At 52.8% G+C, this 8,005-nt stretch overlaps 1 non-coding gene across 1 annotated transcript; it reads left to right on the top strand.

Moving 5' to 3' along the window:
* The first annotated feature begins 2,457 nt into the window (after positions 1-2,457).
* TRNAI-GAU (transfer RNA isoleucine (anticodon GAU)) lies at positions 2,458-2,531 on the top strand. Its single transcript has one exon. It is a non-coding gene; the product is annotated as a tRNA-Ile (tRNA).
* Positions 2,532-8,005: the final 5,474 nt, after the last annotated feature.

Consider the following 8,005-nt stretch of genomic DNA (forward strand, 5'->3'; position numbering starts at 1 on the left):
GTGGTGCGGCGCTTTTTTTTTCTTTGGGCTGATAGCTTTGAAGATATGTTCTGATGGTAGTGAGAGTGGAGCATGACTGTCTCCATGGCGCAATTGGCTAGCACGATCGGCTGTTAACCTAAAGGTTGGAGTTTCGAGCCCTCCCGGGAGTGCTGTGTTGCTTTTTTCTTTGCGCTGATAGCTTTGAAGATAGGTTCTGATGGTGGTGAGAGTGGAGCACGACTGTCTCCGTGGCGCGATTGGCTAGCGCAATCGTCTGTTAACCGAAAGGTTGGAGGTTCGAGCCCACCCGGTGGTGGTGCGGCGCTTTTTTTCTATGGCCTGATAGCTTTGAAGATATGTTTTAATGGTGGTGAGAGTGGAGCACGACTGCCTCCGTGGCGCAATTGGCTAGCGCGATCGGCTGTTGACCGAAAGGTTGGAGTTTCGAGCCCAACCGGTGGTTGTGCAGCGCTTCTTTTTCTTTGGGCTGATAGCTCTGAAGAATTGTTCTGACGGTGGTGAGAGCGGAGCACGGCTGTCTCCGTGGCACAATTGGCTAGCGCAATTGCTGTTAACCGAAAGGTTGGAGTTTTGAGCCCCCCCCGGGAGAGGTGTGTTGCTTTTTTCTTTGCGCTGATAGCTTTGAAGATATGTTCTGATGGTGGTGAGAGTGGAGCACGACTGTCTCCGTGGCGCGATCGGCTAGCGCGATCGTCTGTTAACCGAAAGGTTGGAGGTTCGAGCGCACCCGGTGGTGGTGCGGTGCTTTTTTTTCTTTGGGCTGATAGCTTTGAAGATATGTTCTGATGATGGTGGTGATAGTGGAGCAGGACTGTCTCCGTGGCGAAATTGGCTAGCGCGATCGGCTGTTAACCAAAAGGTTGGAGGTTCGAGCCCTCCCGGGAGTGGTGAGTTGCTTTGTTTTCTTTGGGCTGATAGCTTTGAAGATATGTTCTGATGGTGGTGAGACTGAAGCAGGACTGTCTTCGTGGCGCAATTGGGTAGCGCGTTCGGTCGTTAACCGAAAAGTTGGAGGTTCGAGGCCGCCCGGTGGTGGTGCGGCGCTTTTTTTTTCTATCGGCTGATAGCTTTGAAGTTATGTTCTGATGGTGGTGAGAGTGGAGCAGGACTGTCTCCATGGCGCAATTGGCTAGCACGATCGGCTGTTAACCGAAAGGTTGGAGTTTCGAGCCCTCCCGGGAGTGGTGTGTTGCTTTTTTCTTTGCGCTGATAGCTTTGAAGATAGGTTCTGATGGTGGTGAGAGTGGAGCACGACTGTCTTCGTGGCGCGATTGGCTAGCGCGATCGGCTAGCGCGATCGTCTGTTAACCGAAAGGTTGGAGGTTCGAGCCCACCCGGTGGTGGTGCGGCGCTTTTTTTTATGGCCTGATAGCTTTGAAGATATGTTCTGATGGTGGTGAGAGTGGAGCAGGACTGTCTCCATGGCGCAATTGGCTAGCACGATCGGCTGTTAACCGAAAGGTTGGAGTTTCGAGCCCACCCGGGAGTGGTGTTTTGCTTTTTTCTTTGCGCTGATAGCTTTGAAGATAGGTTCTGATGGTGGTGAGAGTGGAGCACGACTGTCTCCGTGGCGCGATTGGCTAGCGCGATCGGCTGTTGACCGAAAGGTTGGAGTTTCGAGCCCAACCGGTGGTTGTGCAGCGCTTCTTTTTCTTTGGGCTGATAGCTCTGAAGAATTGTTCTGACGGTGGTGAGAGCGGAGCACGACTGTCTCCGTGGCACAATTGGCTAGCGCAATTGCTGTTAACCGAAAGGTTGGAGTTTTGAGCCCCCCCGGGAGAGGTATGTTGCTTTTTTCTTTGCGCTGATAGCTTTGAAGATATGTTCTGATGGTGGTGAGAGTGGAGCACGACTGTCTCCGTGGCGCGATCGGCTAGCGCGATCGTCTGTTAACCGAAAGGTTGGAGGTTCGAGCGCACCCGGTGGTGGTGCGGTGCTTTTTTTTCTTTGGGCTGATAGCTTTGAAGATATGTTCTGATGATGGTGGTGAGAGTGGAGCAGGACTGTCTCCGTGGCGAAATTGGCTAGCGCGATCGGCTGTTAACCGAAAGGTTGGAGGTTCGAGCCCTCCCGGGAGTGGTGAGTTGCTTTGTTTTCTTTGGGCTGATAGCTTTGAAGATATGTTCTGATGGTGGTGAGAGCGGAGCACGACTGTCTCCGTTGCGCAATTGGCTAGCGCGATCGGCTGTTAACCGAAAGGTTGGAGTTTTGAGCCCCCCCCCCCCCCGGGAGTGGTGTGTTGCTTTTTTCTTTGCGCTGATAGCTTTGAAGATATGTTCTGATGGTGGTGAGAGTGGAGCACGACTGTCTCCGTGGCGCGATCGGCTAGCGAGATCGTCTGTTAACCAAAAGGTTGGAGTTTCGAGCCCACCCCGTGGTGGTGCGGCGCTTTTTTTTCTTTGGGCTGATAGCTTTGAAGATATGTTCTGATGGTGGTGAGAGTGGAGCACGACTGTCTCCGTGGCGCAATTGGCTAGCGCGATTGGCTGATAACCAAAAGGTTGGAGGTTCGAGCCCACCCGGGGACGGTGTGTCGTTTTTTTTCTTTGCGCTGATAGCTTTGAAGATATGTTCTGATGGTGGTGAGAGTGAAGCACGACTGCCTCCGTGGCGCAATTGGCTAGCGCGATCGGCTGTTGACCGAAAGTTTGGAGTTTCGAGCCCAACCGGTGGTTGTGCAGCGCTTCTTTTTCTTTGGGCTGATAGCTCTGAAGAATTGTTCTGACGGTGGTGAGAGCGGAGCACGACTGTCTCCGTGGCACAATTGGCTAGCGCGATTGCTGTTAACCGAAAGGTTGGAGTTTTGAGCCCCCCCCCCGGGAAAGGTGTGTTGCTTTTTTCTTTGCGCTGATAGCTTAGAAGATATGTTCTGATGGTGGTGAGAGTGGAGCACGACTGTCTCCGTGGCGCGATCGGCTAGCGCGATCGTCTGTTAACCGAAAGGTTGGAGGTTCGAGCGCACCCGGTGGTGGTGCGGTGCTTTTTTTCTTTGGGCTGATAGCTTTGAAGATATGTTCTGATGGTGGTGAGAGTGGAGCAGGACTGTCTCCATGGCGCAATTGGCTAGCACGATCGGCTGTTAACCGAAAGGTTGGAGTTTCGAGCCCTCCCGGGAGTGGTGTGTTGCTTTTTTCTTTGCGCTGATAGCTTTGAAGATAGGTTCTGATGGTGGTGAGAGTGGAGCACGACTGTCTCCGTGGCGCGATTGGCTAGCGCGATCGTCTGTTAACCGAAAGGTTGGAGATTCGAGCCCACCCGGTGGTGGTGCGGCGCTTTTTTTTATGGCCTGATAGCTTTGAAGATATGTTCTAATGGTGGTGAGAGTGGAACAGGACTGTCTCCGTGGCGCAATTGTCTAGCGCGATCGGCTGTTAATCGAAAGGTTGGAGTTTCGAGCCCACCCGGTGGTGGTTCGGCGCTTTTTTTTGGGGCTTATAGCTTTGAAGATATGTTCTGATGGTGGTGAGAGTGGAGCAGGACTGTCTCCGTTGCGCAATTGGCTAGCGCGATCGGCTGTTAACCGAAAGGTTGGAGTTTTGAGCCCCCCCCGGGAGTGGTGTGTTGCTTTTTTCTTTGCGCTGATAGCTTTGAAGATATGTTCTGTAGTGGTGAGAGTGAAGCACGACTGTCTCCGTGGCGCGATCGGCTAGCGCGATCGTCTGTTAACCGAAAGGTTGGAGGTTCGAGCCCACCCGGTGGTGGTGCGGCGCTTTTTTTTCTTTGGGATGATAGCTTTGAAGATATCTTCTAAAGGTGGTGAGAGTGAAGAAGGACTGTCTTCGTGGCGAAATCGGGTAGCGCGTTCGGTCGTTAACCGAGAGGTTGGAGGTTCGAGCCCACCCGGTGTTGGTGCGGCGCTTTTTTTTCTTTAGGCTGATAGCTTTGAAGATATGTTCTGATGGTGGTGAGAGTGGAGCACGACTGTCTCCGTGGCGCAAATGGCTAGCGCGATCGGCTGTTAACTGAAAGGTTGGAGGTTCGAGCCCTCCCGGGAGTGGTGTGTTGCTTTTTTTTCTTTGGGCTGATAGCTTGAAGATATGTTCTGATGGTGGTGAGAATGGAGCAGGACTGTCTCCGAGGCGCAATTGGCTAGCGCGATCGGCTGTTAACCGAAAGGTTGGAGGTTCGAGCCCTCCCGGGAGTGACGTGTTGCTTTTTTTTGGCCTGATAGCTTTGAAGATATCTTCTTATGGGGGTGAGAGTGAAGCATGACTGTCTCCATGGCGCAATTGGCTAGCGCGATCGGCTGTTAACCGAAAGGTTGGAGGTTCGAGCCCTCCCGGGAGTGACGTGTTGCTTTTTTTTGGCCTGATAGCTTTGAAGGTATGTTCTGATGGGGGTGAGAGTGAAGCAGGACTGTCTCCGTGGCGCAATTGGCAAGCGCGTTCGGCCGTTAACCGAAAGGTTGGAGGTTCAAGCCCACCCGGTGGTGATGCGGCGCTTTTTTTTCTATAGGATGATAGCTTTGAAGATATGTTCTGGTGGTGGTGAGAGTGGAGGATGACTGTCTCCGTGGCGCAGTTGGCTAGCGCGATCGGCTGTTAACCGAAAGGTTGGAGTTTCGAGCCCACCCCGTGGTGGTGCGGCGCTTTTTTTTTCTTTGGGCTGATAGCTTTGAAGATATGTTCTGATGGTAGTGAGAGTGGAGCATGACTGTCTCCATGGCGCAATTGGCTAGCACGATCGGCTGTTAACCTAAAGGTTGGAGTTTCGAGCCCTCCCGGGAGTGCTGTGTTGCTTTTTTCTTTGCGCTGATAGCTTTGAAGATAGGTTCTGATGGTGGTGAGAGTGGAGCACGACTGTCTCCGTGGCGCGATTGGCTAGCGCAATCGTCTGTTAACCGAAAGGTTGGAGGTTCGAGCCCACCCGGTGGTGGTGCGGCGCTTTTTTTCTATGGCCTGATAGCTTTGAAGATATGTTTTAATGGTGGTGAGAGTGGAGCACGACTGCCTCCGTGGCGCAATTGGCTAGCGCGATCGGCTGTTGACCGAAAGGTTGGAGTTTCGAGCCCAACCGGTGGTTGTGCAGCGCTTCTTTTTCTTTGGGCTGATAGCTCTGAAGAATTGTTCTGACGGTGGTGAGAGCGGAGCCTGGCTGTCTCCGTGGCACAATTGGCTAGCGCAATTGCTGTTAACCGAAAGGTTGGAGTTTTGAGCCCCCCCCGGGAGAGGTGTGTTGCTTTTTTCTTTGCGCTGATAGCTTTGAAGATATGTTCTGATGGTGGTGAGAGTGGAGCACGACTGTCTCCGTGGCGCGATCGGCTAGCGCGATCGTCTGTTAACCGAAAGGTTGGAGGTTCGAGCGCACCCGGTGGTGGTGCGGTGCTTTTTTTTCTTTGGGCTGATAGCTTTGAAGATATGTTCTGATGATGGTGGTGATAGTGGAGCAGGACTGTCTCCGTGGCGAAATTGGCTAGCGCGATCGGCTGTTAACCAAAAGGTTGGAGGTTCGAGCCCTCCCGGGAGTGGTGAGTTGCTTTGTTTTCTTTGGGCTGATAGCTTTGAAGATATGTTCTGATGGTGGTGAGACTGAAGCAGGACTGTCTTCGTGGCGCAATTGGGTAGCGCGTTCGGTCGTTAACCGAAAAGTTGGAGGTTCGAGGCCACCCGGTGGTGGTGCGGCGCTTTTTTTTTCTATCGGCTGATAGCTTTGAAGTTATGTTCTGATGGTGGTGAGAGTGGAGCAGGACTGTCTCCATGGCGCAATTGGCTAGCACGATCGGCTGTTAACCGAAAGGTTGGAGTTTCGAGCCCTCCCGGGAGTGGTGTGTTGCTTTTTTCTTTGCGCTAATAGCTTTGAAGATAGGTTCTGATGGTGGTGAGAGTGGAGCACGACTGTCTTCGTGGCGCGATTGGCTAGCGCGATCGTCTGTTAACCGAAAGGTTGGAGGTTCGAGCCCACCCGGTGGTGGTGCGGCGCTTTTTTTTATGGCCTGATAGCTTTGAAGATATGTTCTGATGGTGGTGAGAGTGGAGCAGGACTGTCTCCATGGCGCAATTGGCTAGCACGATCGGCTGTTAACCGAAAGGTTGGAGTTTCGAGCCCACCCGGGAGTGGTGTTTTGCTTTTTTCTTTGCGCTGATAGCTTTGAAGATAGGTTCTGATGGTGGTGAGAGTGGAGCACGACTGTCTCCGTGGCGCGATTGGCTAGCGCGATCGGCTGTTGACCGAAAGGTTGGAGTTTCGAGCCCAACCGGTGGTTGTGCAGCGCTTCTTTTTCTTTGGGCTGATAGCTCTGAAGAATTGTTCTGACGGTGGTGAGAGCGGAGCACGACTGTCTCCGTGGCACAATTGGCTAGCGCAATTGCTGTTAACCGAAAGGTTGGAGTTTTGAGCCCCCCCGGGAGAGGTGTGTTGCTTTTTTCTTTGCGCTGATAGCTTTGAAGATATGTTCTGATGGTGGTGAGAGTGGAGCACGACTGTCTCCGTGGCGCGATCGGCTAGCGCGATCGTCTGTTAACCGAAAGGTTGGAGGTTCGAGCGCACCCGGTGGTGGTGCGGTGCTTTTTTTTCTTTGGGCTGATAGCTTTGAAGATATGTTCTGATGATGGTGGTGAGAGTGGAGCAGGACTGTCTCCGTGGCGAAATTGGCTAGCGCGATCGGCTGTTAACCGAAAGGTTGGAGGTTCGAACCCTCCCGGGAGTGGTGAGTTGCTTTGTTTTCTTTGGGCTGATAGCTTTGAAGATATGTTCTGATGGTGGTGAGAGTGAAGCAGGACTGTCTTCGTGGCGCAATTGGGTAGCGCGTTCGGTCGTTAACCGAAAGGTTGGAGGTTCGAGCCCACCCGGTGGTGGTGCGGCGCTTTTTTTTTCTATGGGCTGATAGCTTTGAAGTTATGTTCTGATGGTGGTGAGAGTGGAGCAGGACTGTCTCCATGGCGCAATTGGCTAGCACGATCGGCTGTTAACGGAAAGGTTGGAGTTTCGAGCCCTCCCGGGAGTGGTGTGTTGCTTTTTTCTTTGCGCTGATAGCTTTGAAGATAGGTTCTGATGGTGGTGAGAGTGGAGCACGACTGTCTCCGTGGCGCGATTGGCTAGCGCGATCGTCTGTTAACCGAAAGGTTGGAGGTTCGAGCCCACCCGGTGGTGGTGCGGCGCTTTTTTTTTATGGCCTGATAGCTTTGAATATATGTTCTAATGGTGGTGAGAGTGGAACAGGACTGTCTCCGTGGCGCAATTTTCTAGCGCGATCGGCTGTTAATCGAAAGGTTGGAGTTTCGAGCCCACCCGGTGGTGGTTCGGCGCTTTTTTTTGGGGCTTATAGCTTTGAAGATATGTTCTGATGGTGGTGAGAGTGGAGCAGGACTGTCTCCGTTGCGCAATTGGCTAGCGCGATCGGCTGTTAACCGAAAGGTTGGAGTTTCGAGCCCTCCCGGGAGTGCTGTGTTGCTTTTTTCTTTGCGCTGATAGCTTTGAAGATAGGTTCTGATGGTGGTGAGAGTGGAGCACGACTGTCTCCGTGGCGCGATTGGCTAGCGCGATCGTCTGTTAACCGAAAGGTTGGAGGTTCGAGCCCACCCGGTGGTGGTGCGGCGCTTTTTTTTTTATGGCCTGATAGCTTTGAATATATGTTCTAATGGTGGTGAGAGTGGAACAGGACTGTCTCCGTGGCGCAATTTTCTAGCGCGATCGGCTGTTAATCGAAAGGTTGGAGTTTCGAGCCCACCCGGTGGTGGTTCGGCGCTTTTTTTTGGGGCTTATAGCTTTGAAGTTATGTTCTGATGGTGGTGAGAGTGGAGCACGACTGTCTCCGTGGCGCGATTGGCTAGTGCGTTCGGTCGTTAACCGAGAGGTTGGAGGTTCGAGCCCACCCGGTGTTGGTGCGGCGCTTTTTTTTTCTTTAGGCTGATAGCTTTGAAGATATGTTCTGATGGTGGTGAGAGTGGAGCACGACTGTCTCCGTGGCGCAAATGGCTAGCGCGATTGGCTGTTAACTGAAAGGTTGGAGGTTCGAGCCCTCCCGGGAGTGGTGTGTTGCTTTTTTTTCTTTGGGCTGATAGCT

The sequence above is a fragment of the Rhipicephalus microplus genome, chromosome 9 (assembly GCF_043290135.1).
Source record: "Rhipicephalus microplus isolate Deutch F79 chromosome 9, USDA_Rmic, whole genome shotgun sequence".
Lineage (NCBI taxonomy): Eukaryota > Metazoa > Arthropoda > Arachnida > Ixodida > Ixodidae > Rhipicephalus > Rhipicephalus microplus.